The sequence below is a fragment of the Terrapene carolina genome, unplaced genomic scaffold (assembly GCF_002925995.2).
Source record: "Terrapene carolina triunguis isolate 2854851 unplaced genomic scaffold, T_m_triunguis-2.0 Scaffold85, whole genome shotgun sequence".
Classification (NCBI taxonomy): Eukaryota; Metazoa; Chordata; order Testudines; family Emydidae; genus Terrapene; species Terrapene triunguis.
In genome coordinates this window covers 48,067,668-48,084,791 of record NW_020664436.1, presented here as the reverse complement: position 1 = coordinate 48,084,791, position 17,124 = coordinate 48,067,668, and the positions used below count along the sequence as shown (strand labels likewise).

Sequence of the window (17,124 nt, the reverse complement as noted above, 5' to 3'; positions counted from 1 at the left end):
AAAACAAGGATTGAAAGTTCACACACCACAACACTGTTCTCTTATGAACTGACACTGTTGGTAAAATATGATCTCTCTTCAGGGATTGTGACAAATTTGTTAAAGCTGTTTGTGAGGATTATGATGCTTTGAAGAGAGAGGGTGATAGATGCTTTTGTCTTAGCTATCAGTTTCATCCAGACTTGTACTCTCTATCTTCAGAGGACAAAATATATGTGGCTTTAAACAATGTGAAAGAGCCTATAGTTCTAAACAAAAGTGATTAGGCGTGGGTGTCAAGACTGCACAGAGGAAAGGGTATAAAAGAGGTATGAATATAAGTAGGGCTGTGTACACAATTTGAGAGGGGCTCGGGTTGGGGGTAAGACCAGGGGTGCACAACTGTTTTTGTATTGTTTTGTTCTGTTTTTTCAGACCAGTAGGCTTTGGTCATTAACTGAAATACAGTTTAGGAAGTCCTTAGGGTAATCTAGACTAGAGAAATGAAGATTAAAGCATATTCATTTCTGGTTAGACTCAGCTGTAGTGAAACCCAGTTGTTCAAGCTTTGTTTGTTTCTCCCTCTGATCTCCTCTGTCAGGCTCCAGGTAAGAGCCCTGACTGTCTCCAGCAGCCAACACTTATCCCCCACCTCACACCTCTCTGTTGTGGGGAAAACAATTTAGTGGTAAGAATTTGGATTTAAGGGTATTTGGGAGTAAGTGTCTTTTTATTTCCTTTTATTAATTTACATATATAGGTGTCTGTGTGTGTGTGTTTATCCCAGTGTTTTACACTCTGTTTGGAATTCTGCCCTTTTTAAGACTGGGCACTCTTTATGTATTACTGGATTAGATTTATGCTTAATTTTAAAAATAAACTATTTTTAAATTGTAGATTACTTTTTGAACGTTCAGAGATGGCTTGACTAATGTTATTTTAAATCCTCTTAAAGGTTTTTATTTAATTTAATATTACTCAAGGTTCAACCCCTATCTGTGGGTGAACTCTCATCAAACCTAATTATGAATAATTTTTCCAACCCCCAAAGAACCATTGTTAATCCTGACTGCTGCTAAAGGTGTCTTACGGAGAGCTGAGAGATGGGAAAGGGGAAGCCCTGGGTAGGGGTATTTCAGTTATTTTGGAGGGACTTTGTAAGGATAGGCAATACAGCAGAGCTTGTTGAAAGACCGGGGTGAACATCTGCTTCCTTTTAGAAGCCCAAATGAGGCATAGTAAAAAGAAGCCAGGATGCCCTAAGAACAACAGGTCTCGACCTATTTTCCTCTCTGTTTTATAAAGAGGTTTTGAAGGAAGTGGAATTGTTCTGTTTCCTTACATCCAACCTGCTGGAAGAACAGTCAGTGCCAGTTAGTTTTTGTATGAATTTCAGCTCCCAGTAATGAAGCATGTATGTTCCTTAAGTAACAAATGAATGAAGTAGAATCTGTATTTGTCTTGGTGAGGTACTGTGCTTGCAAATGTGATGGAAAAAGTGAGGAGCAGTCAGAGTATGGAGAGAGAGCATCATCCCCCACAAAAGGTTTGGAAATGTACCAATTGGAAATACACTGGGAGGATCCATTACTACTGAAGTTTATGAATTTACTTGCATAAAGAATCATTGGTTAACCGGTGGAATGGATGGTAAGTGTAGACAGTTCAACCTAAGTATTTACAGCACTTTAAGTTACTTGATACTACCAGTTGTATCTTTGTTGGTTTACAACTGTGATCAAAGAACTAGTATTTATAAATAGCATGCAGAAGTATCCCAACACATAGTGAAGAACTCAAAACTAATCATGTAGCATGTTACTCCTCAGTCAGGGGGTAAGAAGAGTCCCTTAATGCCAGCTTCCTGTGGCCACAAAGTCACCAGACACAGGGATGTGTTAGACTTAAAGTGTGTACACAGTTAGCATGCCTTAACAACAAGAGGCTGAAAACTAGGGAAATCCCCAACCATTTTCTACAAGTTCCACATTAGTATATATTTTCTTAAACATCTGTCAAACCCTTGAGCCAACACTATACCTTTGTACAGGGAGATTGTTTATAGTTATTTTCATCATGTCCTCTACACATTTCACCAAAAATCCTAAATTACTAGCACTTGCAGATATACAGTAGTTTTCACTTTTTGCTTCCCGATGGTGTCACAATTACAACTCCATCTAATTCTCTACACAGAAGAAATCCCTTTATGTCTGGTTTTGGGGTGCCATCAATAAACCTGCTCAGTCACCACAAATTTGCAAACCCTCACAAGACTGTCAGAAGTGTACTTACATTAATTTCAGGCTCCCCCTCACAGTCTAGTATTATTTCAAATTTTTTATTTAAGTGAAAATAAAGGTCAGCTTTCTGAATAATATAATAAGGCAGATCTCTTGCCGTGGAAGGTGGAAGAAGCCTGTCTCAGTTTGCACGAGAAAGAGCCGGGATCAGGGAAAGTGCATTGAGAAGTTTCTCTAAGAGCTCACAGACAAAATAAATATGTGAATGTATACAAGCCACCCACAAATTCTGTATCAACCAAACACATACGTTGCAAATAGAATGCTTTAATGTCTATGGCAGCTTACTGTGAGCATCTATAAGAGGTATGAGGCTCAATTCTATTCATTTCTGCAACACGGGGAAAAAAAAACTGTTGTCTCAATGCTACTAAAGTCATTAAGATGGTGCAAGACTTAAAATACTTATAAAGTTGACTAAATCAGCGGCTAAAAACATTCAGTGAAACTAACTAAAAATTAAAATAGATAACACCAGGCAGGGCTGAGTCACAAACAGTCTTTAGCTCAGAGCCTTCTGGTTGGGACAGACAGTAAATAACAATCTATAAGGCCTGGTCTACACTGGGGGGGAATCGATCTAAGTTATGCAACTTCAGCTACGTGAATAACCCCCGCTGGATTGATCGCGGTTCGCCGATCCGGCCGGTAGTGAAGACGTACCATAAGGGAGCTCTGGCCCTCTGCATGGGGCAGAGCACAGTTTATGGCTCCACAGCCTTCTGGCTGGGGGTGAGCCCACAACCCAGCCTAGGCCTTCTGGCCAAAAAGAGTGGGTTTGGCCACCACCCCAGGGATGGGGTCAGTGGCAGGGAGGGTAGGGAGATCTAGGCCCATCCTACTCCTCCAAGTCCCAGCCCAGGGCCCTAACAGTGGCAGATGGGTCTGCCATTGGTCAACGAGGATCATCCCGAAACACGCTGACTCACTCTCCGGTAGCAGAAGTGGACTAAAGTCTGATTCCTCTGGGCTACTTCCTACCACAGTCTGGGTATAGGGCTCTGTAGTCCAAAGGTCCTCTGTTTCCTCAGGGTACTCAGCCACTGGCAGTCCCCACTGATCCTTGGGGCATTCATCTGATGGCGGTCCTGACAGCTCCTCGGGATACTTGTCCATCTCCTCCGACTGCAAAGTGTGGCTCTACTCAGGGGCTATTGGGGGATCCTGCAAAAATCTCTGCTCCTTCTGGTGGTCCAGCCCCAACTGTGCTCCAGGGCTCTCCTTTTATATTTCCTGACCTGCCCAAGGACTTCCGGTGCCAGGGGCAAGGCGGATTCTGCTCCACCCATGAGGGGGAGTGTAGTGGTCCCTCACCCTCCCTCACTATAGACACCATTAATTTTAAAGATGAAGAACACATTAAACTTGAGAAAGGTGATGCAGAAGACAATTTCATTGGCCTTTCACTTAGGTTTAAATAATTTATTTGGTCACAAGTTCTCATCTTAGGCCCCTAGTAGGTATTTGTCTACTATTCACTCTTTCCCCACCAACCCCCAGTTTGGCTTTTTCGGGGCTTCATTAGAGGCATCTGCTAGACTATTGGGTCAATCTTGTGCACTCAGAGAGCTCTGTGGGAAGTTATACCTGGTTCTGACCAGTGCTCTTTATCCCTTTGTTTCAAACAATATCAAACCATACAAACTGGGACCAATACTGATGTAGGGATATTAAAGAAGGTACTAACAGTGATTCCCCCAAGTGACAGTGACCCCCTCATAATTTGTCCCCCACACTTTAAAATCCAACAGTTTCACCAAGTACAAAAATCTCTTGGGTCTTCTGTTAAAACTTGTAAGCTACTGTCTGTAGAAACCATTGATTATATCTATCCTGTGAAAGATACTTTGTTACTATGTAAAACTTACAAACAAGTTAATTGACTTTGTTCTTGAAGTAATTGATACAATGTAAACAAACACTATAAGCCATTAAGTGACTTTCACTTTATTCAACGACTCCTAGGACAGACCCCCACCCTCTGTGATTAAAGGGCCGGGAGTCTCAAATGAATTAGCACACACCCTGAAAGTGGTGTAGACAGTAAATTAAAATATGGTTAAAATATGGAATGTATGCTGATGAATGCTTGATATACATAAATGGTTAGGGAGGTGCCAGCCTAGAAAGGGAGTATCCATCGGCCGAAGAATGTGTCAAGTGGATGAACAGAAAACCCCCGGAGGGTAAACTGGGATCCACCCCATCACCTGGAAGGATGAGAAACACAAACTTTGGACAATGTGGAGCCACCAGGAATGTGCCACTTTGGACAGGAATGTGCCATCTGCTGATTGAGTCAGCAACAGCAGGATGAAACAGCTCCCATAAACTAACATAGGAATTAAATCCTATAAGAATGGACTCTCAAGACTGAGGACTTTGAGTGTCTGGTTCTGCTGCCAACCTCCAGGAGCATCAGGAGCACCTGACACAGACTTGGCTCCATCCTCATGACCAAGATACCTGGCCAGTAACTTGGAATGAGCAACTTCTAGGCTGGTAACTATAACACCTATACAGAACTTGAATGAATGATTGTGTGAATGAACCTCTCTCTCTCTCTCTCTCTCTCTGTGTGTGTGTGTGTGTGTATAAGAAATAAGTAGTCAAACAACGTTGTTTACTTTTATCTTTTGCTTTATCAGTATATTTACAATAAATGTGGCATCTTTGCCTTATCCCTCTTAATAAGATCCTGCTGGTTTTTATTCTATTGGTATATCACTGAGCTGCTGTAACTCCAATGAAGTTGACAGAGTTGTGACAGCATACATTTTAGATCTTAGTCTTTTAGTTTAGATTTCAAAATTGACATTGCATTTTGACTTAACAGAAAAAGAGAGTTCCTAATACACTAGATAAAAGTTTGACCCTAAAAAATGTATCCCTAGAAATTGAATCCATTAAAATGCCTCCTTCATTTGACATCAGGATAAAACACAGAGGATCACAGAGATATGTTTGATCGAGATGATGCAGTGTCGTGAATGTTAAAACGGCAATTATAAACATACTTGTTGAATTAAGGCTCGATTCTGGAGGTGTTCAGCATTACAACTTCAGTGGGAATCGTGGGTGTTTAGCACTTCTCAGAATCAATGCATTGAACAGCAACCAACTCCAATAAATCCAGTGACAGAAATCTTCTCATGCCTCCTTCCACTTATAGGTCTCTGGATGGCTGTGAAATATGCTCCCATGGCCAGTAGCTGGGCTTGACATTTTCTGACAAAAATTAAATGTAATGACTTTTGCCATAACAAGGTTTCACATGTTAAATAAATCAGTCTTGACAAACACTCAGCCAGAGTTCTGTTGTATTTCAATAAGATTTCCTTCAGACAAAGATTTGAGGCACTTCTGTCATGAGTCATAATGCTTGAGCACTAAGAAGGCAATTTATGTCAAGCTAATAAATACAAATATTAAATTCATAGCAGAATATGAGGTGAAATAGTAATATTAATGTAAGTGTCATCACTATTACCATTAGTTGACAACTGTATGCAGAACAAGCTTGTCAATTTTCTGAAGAAGTTCAAGTGATACCTGGGTGGAGGAGGCACTTGCTTAACAAAGAGGGCTGAGTGTATGAGGTAGAGAAGAAGTCTCAGCCTGCGGTTAGGGTGCTAGCTGGTGACTCAAAAGAGTATGGTTCACTTCCTTGCTCTACTGCAGACTTGTGATATGACCTTGAGCAAGTCACTTGGTCTCTCTGTGCCTCAGGTCACCATCTGTAAATGGGAATGATAGCACTTCCCTATCTCATAGAGGTGATGTGAGGATGAATACATTAAAATGTGTGAGATGCTGAGATATTACAGTAGAGAGAGTCATATAAGTACCTTAGATAGATACAGCCAGTAATTGAAAATTCTCACAATGCCCTTCCTTCATGCACTCTTGTCCCCAAACACTATACCAGAATCAGCACCCATAATATCAACACTTCCTGAAAAACACATCATACCCCATACTCTGCTACACATAAAGGCCACCCACGCAAACACAGTCTCTACCAACTCTGCCTTCATGCACAATTAGACAGGCTTCAACTTCAGTTTATAGATTTCAAGTGACGTCCACCAAGCTTACCTTTAGGGTCATCCTGAAGCTCTTTTAGCTCTCTACTGTATTACTAAAATTATGGGCCAATCTTGCAATCTGCACTCAAGTGGAACACTTTCTTCGTTCCTGAGAGAGATTTATGCTTAGGTTAGACCAAAGGCAAGTTGCCTTGGTAATCTACATCAGATTTTAAGGGGTCCCTGAGGAAGATTCCTCCTCCTTTTCTCATCCAACGGTAAAAGAGTTATACTGCTAAATTTAGGGAGAAGGAGGGATGAATTCCCCAGAAGCATATAATGGGATGTGGATATGGGCAAGGGCAGGGCTGCACTGAGGCAACTTCTAAAGAGAAACCTACTTTATGAACTAATCCTTCAAACATACACATGAGTAACTGTGCATGTGAGTGATCCATGTAATTCAATGGGATTACTCATGTAAATGTTGGCAGAAATCAGTGTCCAAGATGGTGGACAGTAACTAGCTTTTCTATTTCTGGTTTCTCTATTTTCCTGAGGTTGGTCAGCCATGCTTACTCTCCCTTACACAATGATTTTTAAGAAGGAAATGGGGCCACTACTGTCAGCCTCTTCCCTGCATATCTTTTGTTATCTGCTTCAGTGTTCCCATTAAGTGTGCCCAAAGTACAGCAGTCACCCCACAAATATCAACAATTCAGCATGCATGTTGGGCCTTAAAGTTAAACAAACAAACAAAAAGCCACATTTGAAATAAAAAAAGTTTGTCCTATAATAGGGAAGAGGTCCAGTAAATGTGTGTGAAAGATCTTCAGAGTTCATTGGAAAGAGTTTCTTGAAACATAAGAAATTCTAAGGAGAGGAAATCAGCTTAAAGCATCAGTAATCTTCAGAAAGCATCTTCAAAAAAAGGATCTTAAAAAAAGAACTAGATAAATTCATGGTGTCCCTAGCCTCTGTTTTCCAGCAGCTGGGAATGGGTGACAGGGGATGGATCACTTGAGGACTAGATTACCTTGTCTGTTCATTCCCTCTGAAGCACCTGGCATTGGCCACTGTCAGAAGACAGGATACTGGACTAGATGGACCTTTGGTCTGACCCAGTATGGCCATTCTTATGTAACTTATGTAAGTAAGAAGACAGTGGAAATATTTAGGATACATTTTAAGGATGCCACCAACACGACTTCCACAACACGTGATAATAGGGTCACCACCTGAAAAGAGACAAAGAGGGTGACCTAGAACAACATTATGCAGCACAACAGAGAAAGAAGCCAAATCCATCAATAAGACAATCACAAGTCTTACAGACCATCATAGAACTGAAATAAATGCGGGAAATTGTTGGATGCCCTATGCACCTGAGGGTGCAGGAGCATAAAGAAAGAAGATGACCTTCTGGAACTAGTATAAAGCCAAAGTAATTGGCTTTGTGCCAGTCTCCTGCATGGTAGAAGAGTGGGACAAAATCCAACCCCCAACCTATGGTCAGGCTATTGGGTTGCAATCCAGGCTAAGGTAGCAGTGACAGAGGAGTAATCACTTTAAAAGCTCATATAAAATTTCTATTTCAAAGTGCTACTGCAACTTCAGAATATTCTTGTTCTGATTTCTCTCTAGAGTCTCTAGATTCTTGCTTGCCTCCATCACATCTCTGAGACATCACTGACTTGCTGTCAGTCTGTTTCTCAGATCTGCAGCCAGTAAGTCTTCTTTGTTCTCTGTGGAAATGATGTTCTACTTTTCCATTATGTTAGAGACCTATCTTAGGGATGTGGCAGATTCTCTGTTACTTGAAGCCTTGAAAGCAAGCCTGGGTATCTATTTAAAAGATGTTACAGCTCAAACAGAAATTATGAGTAAGGCTGTGAGTTTGTCACGGAGGACCCGGAAAGTCACGGATTCTGTGACTTTCTGGGACCTCTGGGACTTCTGTAGTGGTTGGTGCGGCTCGCCCGGGGGCTGCCTGAGCAGCTCGGGCAGTCCCTGAGCCAGCCGCACTGGCTGCTGCTAGGGCAGTCTCAGGCCACCGCGCCCCTAGCCCCAGCAGCACCAGGAGTTTGGGTGTGGGCACACACGGTGCCCTGGGGCCGTCCCCCACCCCAGATCACCCAAGTTTTAGGGGTATATAGTACAAACCATGGAAGGTCATGGGCAGTGAATTTTTTTTACTGCCCATGACCTGTCCATGACTTCTACTAAAAATACTCATGACTAAAATGTAACCTTAGTTATGAGCTTTATGCAGAAATTGCTAGGTGAGATACTATGGCCAACATTATGCAGAGGTCAGACTAGATGATCGTATTGGTCCCTGCTGGCCTTAAAATCTATGAATCATATCCATTTTCATATCTAGTAGAACTGATAGATAAGCAGAGGCACAGACAACCATCTGTGGCTTTTGGTCCAAACCCAATAAATTTTTCACAATGTTGGAGGACTGTACACAAAACAAACCTTTATTTCTCCAAATATACGAAGAGAAGGGAAAAAGTTACATTTTCGATAGCACACCATGGGAGAGAGAGGAAATCTTGCATTGTATCCCTTCTTCTTTGCCTGTAGAGTGCTTAAGTAGACTGTAAGTTCTTTGGGGGCATTGACTTGGGTTCTTATGTCTGTAAAGCACAGCACACCTTTGGATGCTATATAAATAATAATATTTCATTTTGTTAGGGCTTATCTGTCAGCTGATGAATGCAAAGTTCCTTGAGTTTGTGCAGGAAATAGTACATTATTTTCCTGACCAGCTCTAGCCAAAAATTGTCTCTCCGCCCACAAAAAAGTGGATGGCAAGTTGCCAGGGGTGGCTCTATGTATTTTGCCGCCCCAAGCACAGCAGTCAGGTGGCTTTCGGCGGCATGCCTGCCGGAGGTCCGCCGGTCCCGCGGCTTTGGCGTACCCACCGCCGAATTGCCGCCGAAGCTGCGGGACCGGCGGACCTCCCGCAGGCATGCTGCCGAAGGCTCCCTGACTGCTGCCCTCACAGCGACTGGCAGGCTGCCCCCTGTGGCTTGCCACCCCAGGCATGCGCTTGGTGCGCTGGTGCCTGGAGCCGCTCCGATGGCAAGTTAATAAAAAATACCAACATTAAAAAAAATCCCTGCACAATGGGAGCTTAGAGACTTGCCTGGAGTTGATGTTTCTGTCATCCCTTTCAATGGCTGAATTAATTCACCTAGAAGTGTGTGGCTGACAGCTCTGTGGCAGCCTAACGACTGTGTGTTATGGGGTCCAGTGATGGTGCAAGTGTAGTGGTGAGGTAAAGGCAATCCTACACCAAGGCAACATAGAAAAGTATATTACAGAATAAATGCCGGTCAAGAAAGAACAAAAAAAGTGATTTAAGTCATCCTATCCCTTTTGTTGTCATTGTATCCTGACCCCCTCCCCACTTGGTTTTGTAGCTGCTGCTTGAAAGTCTGATGTTAAACGGCATGGGGATGGATGATTTAGTTTGTCCTACAAGTCCCAGACCTGGCCTCCAGGCAGCACTGTGCTTAAACCTCCTGGAAGTCACCTTGGGGGGGAATCTCCTGCAGCAGACAACAAAAAGATCAGGGAGAGAGGCTGCTGGGGGGAGCAATAGCCCCTGCATGACCTCTTGAGCTGGGGCTGTACAAAGGCAGACTCTGGGTTGAATCGCACTCCCTCCCCATGTCCCCTCCGCCATCCTCATAGGCTTCCCCATTCATGTGGGCGGCACTTTCTCCCTGCATTTGAAATATACTTGTTGCAGCACTCTCTGCCTCCCTCCCCCAGCCACCACTTCCTCCTCCTGCACTCAGCATCTCAGGCCGCTCCAAGAGGGCTCCCTTCTGATTACGGCAAGAAAAGCCGCCGGGCGGGCAGATAACCGGGTGAGTGGAACCTGCCCGGCACCCCAAGCCGCGGGGAGCACTGTGCCGGGGAGGACGGGACGGGGGCTGGACTTTGCACACCGAGCCTTCCCCGCACGCGGCCGCTGAATGACTGCAGAGCCGCAGCAAGGGAGCCCGCTCGCGGGGCAGGGGCTGAGGGCGGCGGGCTGTGGAGTCTCTGGGGGCCGGAGCACAGAGCGCTGCTGTCTCTGTTCCCGGGGGGCCCGCGGCAGTGAAAGGGGCTGGCTGCACCCTGCGGGCAGCGCTTCCGCACCCGGGACCCATGTGACACCGCACTGCACAAGGCTGGGGTGGGATCACCCTGCTGTGCCAAGTCGCACGCTCAGTCCCAGCTCCGGGGAGGCCACATTCCTCTGCCCTCCCTGGACTGCCCGCGCCGTGGCAGTCCAGGGGATGGAGCAGAGGGGCTGCCCGCGCGCGAGGCTCTTTCCAGACGAGGGCAAAGGAATGTGCGGTGTGTGTCCCCTCCGGGTCTGTACTTTGGGGCGCTGCTGCTGCCTTGGCTTGTCACAACCCCACCAGGTCACACTCTCCACGCCCCGCACCTCCTGGCCTCCCACCGGCTGCTTTATTGCATTTCTGATACATGCTGCCCTTGCTAGGCGGGAGACAAACGCGGTTTGTTGGTAATTATGCATAGGAGGGACTATGCAGGAGAGAGCGGAATCTGGAGTCAGCAGGAAGGCAAAGCGCACGGGCTGAAGTGTGGCTAGAGCCTATACTCGATTGCCCTACGCTACTCCAAGAGAGGCACCATGACCAAATAGGGTGTGTAGTATATATCAGGAAGGAAGTTAGTCATTCTCCACATGCAGACCTATTATTTACTGAGCACTAAGCTAATGCAAAGGAATGTGCTTACGGCCCTTTAAACACAAACGGGGACCAAATGCAGGTTGGTTTAAAACTAAATTGACAAATTTGCAAGACCACCAGAGAGTTTCCTGCCAAGTCTGACTCATTTGGAGAGGGTTTTTAGCAGTTTTTGAAGCATCTCCTTTGGGAAAAGAGCTTTTCTGCTTGTGTTTCAATAAGCCATTTACAACAACACTCAAAAGAAATCTCTGCCTCATGTGAGTTGTCAGATCTCACAGCCTTGAGTTTAAAGGTCAGCAGACAGGTTGGTCAGAAACAGAAATCATTTTACTGCATTCTCACTCGGTATGCCTTCTTTTTAATTGTTATGTTTAAAAATTTTGCTCAAAGGGATGGTCTCTTGAAATGGACATCTTACACTCTGATCCTGTAACAGAATCTTCTAACAAGGACCCTTGCACTCATGAGTTCTATTGACTTCAGCAGGATTCAGTGAGGAAACACGGTTCTTGCTAGCAGATCTTCAAGCAGCATTGGAACTTTGGCATTATCATGGTGCTGCAGTGGTGCCACTGTAGTTAAGGTTGCATCATGATTTCTGTTTAAAGATGGATCTTTCTAAGTCCTCTATAATTGACATGCTTAGTCAGATTCCTTTGAAATTTGGTGTGCCTCGAGAAGTTGCAGGGTAGGGTTAATGATACAAATTTAGAGTCATTTGAGCTTGGTGTTCCAGAGATCTGTCTTGAAATAAATAGCAATGTTTCAAAAAGTTTCCAGGTGGTGTGTGTGTTTGGTTTTTTTGTTTGGTCTTTTGCACAGTGCTAGGGATCAAACTGCCGATGTGATGTGGGTCAAGAAGATGGTCTCAGTCTGTCAAGTTTTACCCAAGGTAGTGCATGGCACCCACTAAATCTTTGGGGGACCTAAATTGAGAATGTTATTTCATGTACATTTTTTACAGTAGGCCTACACCAATAAGAAAAATGACTAGACCTGTTTCCATTCCTGCTGTTTTATATGCTTTAAAGCTCGAGGCTTACTAGTGCTCTAAAATCCAACTGGTTAATCAGCTTGCTTGGAAATTTGGTGTGCCTCAGGGGGTGCTGGATAGCATTAGTGATGCAAATTTGGGGTCATTTGACTGAGAGGTTCCTACATGCACCCCTCAAAAACCCAGATTCTCTCTGCCGCCTTGTACTGTTAAACTGAGAGCTACTAAAGTCTGGATGAATGACATTAAATTAATAGAGATATCCTATCTCCTAGAACTGGAAGGGACCTTGAAAGGTCATCAAGTCCAACCCCTGCCTTCACTAGCAGGACCAAGTACTGATTTTGCCCCAGGTCCCTAAGTGGCCCCCTCAAGGATTGAACTCACAACCCAGGGTTTAGCAGGCCAATGCTCAAACCACTGAGCTATCCCTATCCTATGCCTCATTGAGATTGATAGTGGTGAACTCAGCCTTCAATTAATATAACTAAGCATAAATTAATGACAAGCCCCTACCTAAGACAAAAGGAGTTACGCACCGAGTGGCCGGAGGTTGCTGCAATTAGTCAATCATGGGTGGCAATTTTATTTGGGGGTGGGGGACTGTAATCAAAGTATCTTGGGGAAAAAATTAGAGGAGGGGGAGTGGTATTAGGGGGTGGAGGATTGGAGAAACATGGGGAGAGTGGTTTGGGGCTGCAGCAAAAGGAGTGGGCTTAGGGGGATGTGTGGTAGAGGAGGGAAGAGAGGTGAGGGAGTCCTTGCACCCCCCAGCTCTGCTTGTGTACCCCATCCCTGCACCTGCAGCTCTGCCAATGCATCCCAATCCCCCCACAGTTTGACCCATGCACCCCAACCTTCCTGCACCCCACAGCTCTGCCAATGCATCCCAACCCCCCCTGCACCCCACAATTCGACCCATGCACCTCAACCCATGTACAAACCCTTCACACATCCACCAGTTCCATTTGACAATAAGCTCTTTGGGGCAGGGACTTCTCTGTTTTTATAGTGCTGCAGTAGTGCCACTCTAATTGAGGTTGCATCATGACTTCAGTTTAACAGGTGACCTTTCTAAGTCCTCTAAAAACTGACAGGTTTAGTTGTATTTCTTTGAAATTTGGTGCCTCAGCAGGGTGCAGGGTAGAGTTAGTGACCCAAGTTTGGGGTCATTTGAGCTATGGGTTGCAAAGATATAAGCCCTGAAAAAATAGCTATTTTTCAAAAAGTTTCTAGGTGGGGTCTATTTGCTCAGAGCTAAAGATCAAATTATTGATGTAATGCATGTCAAAATGGTTTCAGTCTGTCGAGTTTTACCCAAGGCAGTATCTGATCCTTTATACCTGTATGCACCTCATGTGTACCATCAGATGTAATACTTCATGTTGCTTGCTACAAGTTCTCTCTTTTATAATGTGTTTTTATTTTATGGGGAGGTTTACTGTGAACACAGCAGAATAGGCAGTAGCCAGAGAAACCAGAATTTTTATTATATCAGGTGGGGATGAGCCAGAGAACTTTGTTGGGGGTCTATGAGGGGATGACGGGATAGCCACAGAGAGAGCGGTTGTGGCTCTGGAGGGGACAGGAAATGAGGATGGGTAGTAGATAAGCCTTGGATTGGTTGTTTGAGAAAATCTGTGTTTTACTTGCCCTTGGGAAGTGTGTGTGTGGGAATGGGCAAGTGGCTACTTCTTGATCTTGGGGCAAATTAATATGGCATTTTCAAAGATACATAGTGTGGAGGTTTGGAACTGACACCACAGGTACCTTGATTGCTGAGGGAAAAGAATTTATAGAAACGTGTGTGCTGCCAGGCTTGCCAATATGAGGATTCTGGGTGGATCATGAGGTGGCAAAAGTTTGTGTGAGGGCAAGGAGTACGCCAAGACATGAAGATTGCTGATTACAGATAGATTAGATGGAGAGACGTGTCCTGAACTGGCATAATCTTTTGCTCATTCTGCAGCATCTAACCAGTGATGTAAAAGGTTGTGATCTACCAGACATTATGATGATTCACTCTGGTAGAAATGATCTGTGCCTTATTCCTGGTGTACACCTCATAAAATGTAAGTGAGCAGATTTGGACTGCATCAAAGATTTGTGTCCAGGAGCTGTAATAATTTTCTCTGAAAAAATTGTTACAGCAACAATTTGGAAGAACATTAAATAGGAAATGGGAGGGTTTGTGGCTGACCAGAAAAGGTGTACGGTATGACAATGAAAAATATAAGTTCTGACACCTGGGGTATATCTGTTGAAAAAGGTTCAGAGGATCTTTCTCTCAAACCTAAAACTGTCAGTATTTTGGAACAGAAACCCCTCCTATGATTTCTCTCATGTGTCCTGCCACAAACTCCACCATCCAACTATTCTGAAACACGACCAGGAACACTATTCCACTGTAACATAGCTGTCCTTCAGTTGGTGGTATGTTGTCCTTTTGCAGAAAGTTGAATTGAGCAAAACGCAAACATTTCAGCAACTGTGGGGTTAGCAGAGTAAATGATGGGTGTTAACGGGGCATACCGGGGTAGTGCGGAAAGAGGTTAAGGTTGCATTGGCAACCTTAACTGTGCATTTCTTGGTTTTCAGAAGTTTGAGTTTGCTTAATTGAGTGTTCTGCCAGGGGACGACCTACCACTAAGCAACCTTAACTCTGAATTAACATACATTTTTGCCATTGAATTGTAATACTTTTAGCACTAGATGAGCAGTAGTCATAAACCTTACACCAGCATATCTCAATAAATACAAACATCATAAAGCTTGACCATGTAGGACCAATCCTGATTCTACTGAAGTTATTTGAAAGTTTAGTGGACATTCCCACTTCAGTGGGAACAGGTTCAGGCTTTTAATCTAACATAGCATTACACTGAATAGCTGTAACATCAGATACTTTAGACATATTTTTGGTGATAAAAATGATCTACAAGTGATTACAATAATAAAACCTAGTTTTTCTACAGTGTTTTTCATCAGTAGATCTCAAAGAACTATACAAAGGAGGTAAGTATCATTATCCCCATTTTACAGATGGGAAAACTGAGGCACAGAGAGGCACTGACAACATATTTCCAGGTGTGCAGGCAAAATAATATTACACTCTTCTGCTAGGCAAATTTCCAGGATGCAAAGAGAAATTTTGTTTTCCTAATACCTGGTGAAAATCATGTTGGATGCCACACACAGCACTAGTATAATGAATGTTAGAGTTGACATTTGCTTTGACATTTGGCATGGAGGATTTATTCCAAAGTAAAGTGAATAATATCTAAGTATTGCTTAAAATAATAACTTTGTGTCCATTCTTCCAGTTATGCACGCCTTATACAATCTCCTTTGACTTTTCATGGGAATTTTGCATAAAGAAGTAGTTCAGACTCAGGCTCCAAGATGTTCTTTCCTAAACTGATGGTGGGGGGAAATTCTAAATTAATTTTAAAGAATCATTTTCAAATATAAGTCAATGATACTACTTACAGTAGCAAGCACTACACTTGGTAATGTTTGAAGGATCAGCTCTTAGGCCTTAAGCTCCTTGGGACTTGGGGTATGTTGTCTTCTGTGTCTTGTACAATTCAAAGCACTTTGCCATCACTTTAAATTAAAAAAAAAAATGGAACATCAAGTTTGAAGAATTCATTTGCTTCATCAGCTAATATAATTAGAACTTTGATATCATGTTGCCATTTAATTTTAAACACATTTTGAAGAGGTGGTAGCACTGCAGCATCTGCTGTTGGAATATTGTTCAGCACTTGCTAATATCCACTTGCATATTCATGATCAGTCATATTGTCATGCTTTAGGGAGGAAAAGTAGGCTGGATGAGGTTGTGTGTGCCAAATCCCCTTAACCCGTGCACATGTGAGGAGCCTATCTTCCTATAAAGCCACAAAGTTGGTGGAGCTGGCTTTTCTAATAAACTTTTAACACAAGAGGAAGGAGTTATATAACACTGAAAAACTAGCATAATGGGGTGCCTCCCATGTTTATTGTCTCAATGACTCCATGCCAAACTTGCTCACTTTATATGAACAAAGATTATTTTTTTCTAGATACCAAGTTTGCAAACTGAATCTGGGGTCTGAAAATCACATTTTGTCCCTTGCTCTTGCATGTGTAATAAAGGATCTGAAAGTGGGACTAAGCTAAAGATTCTTTTGGTGCATGACAGAGAGAGAGAAGAACCCCGTCCATGCTTCCATAGTGGAATTTGCTTTGCTGGGCTAACAGGAGTTTAAAAGTAGTAAAAACTTACTGTTGTCAAGTCAAAAGAGAGTTGATCTCACTCTTAATACACACATGGAACAAATCTGTTAAATAATAAAATAATAAAACCTATTCTGATCATCACTGCCCTATGACTATTTGATAAGACACAGTCAAAAGGGTTAAGCATTTCCCATAAAAGTTCTGGGGTTTTAGCATATAAAGTACTTCCATGCCATTGTTGGCAGAGAGGCAATGGTCCCCATCTATCTTCCAGGAACTGGCCATGTCCACTGGACCCATTCAAGGTGTCAGATTCTAGTGAGATGTGCAGTTTGCATCTCAAAATAACCCTTATCGCACTTGCCCAGTCAGGTTTCTTTGTAATTGCTTGTTGATGTACATCATACGACACTACATTGTGATCTTTTCAACTCTTACTGACTAAGCAGGGTCAAACCTGCCCTGCTTAGTCAGTAAGACTAAGCTTAATTTGTCGGTGGTGACCGCCTAGAAAATGCTAGGTGCCCCAAGAAATGATGTCGATTTAGTAGGTGGTCCTCTACCCTCTGCATCAAGTAATGTATCAGCATGGTGCAAAGTCATATTGCCACTGCCTTTTAAATGAGGTGCAAGAGACCCTGAAAACTTGTGCACATTATAAATCACATGCCATTTTTCAAAAGCAAAGGGTTATTAACCCTGGTATTTTGGCCAAATAACAATTTGGGTAATTACGGTCTTTTTACCAAATAAGTTATTCTTCACTTCCTGCCCTAAACTATTGTATAGCATTGATTGTTGCCATATTTCACGGCAAAGGAAGTTGCATTTCAGTTGGCCAAGAGAGTCTTACAAAACATTTCCAGAGGCAA

General features: G+C 43.3%; 1 protein-coding gene across 1 annotated transcript in view; it reads left to right on the top strand.

Annotated features, from left to right (window-relative positions):
- The first annotated feature begins 10,085 nt into the window (after positions 1-10,085).
- The window catches only part of ABRACL (ABRA C-terminal like), an 11,553-nt gene continuing 4,514 nt past the window's right edge, over positions 10,086-17,124 (top strand). Inside the window, exon 1 of the mRNA XM_024194925.1 lies at positions 10,086-10,197. The gene's annotated coding sequence lies outside the window, so the exon portion shown is untranslated. The remainder of the gene's footprint in view (positions 10,198-17,124) is intronic.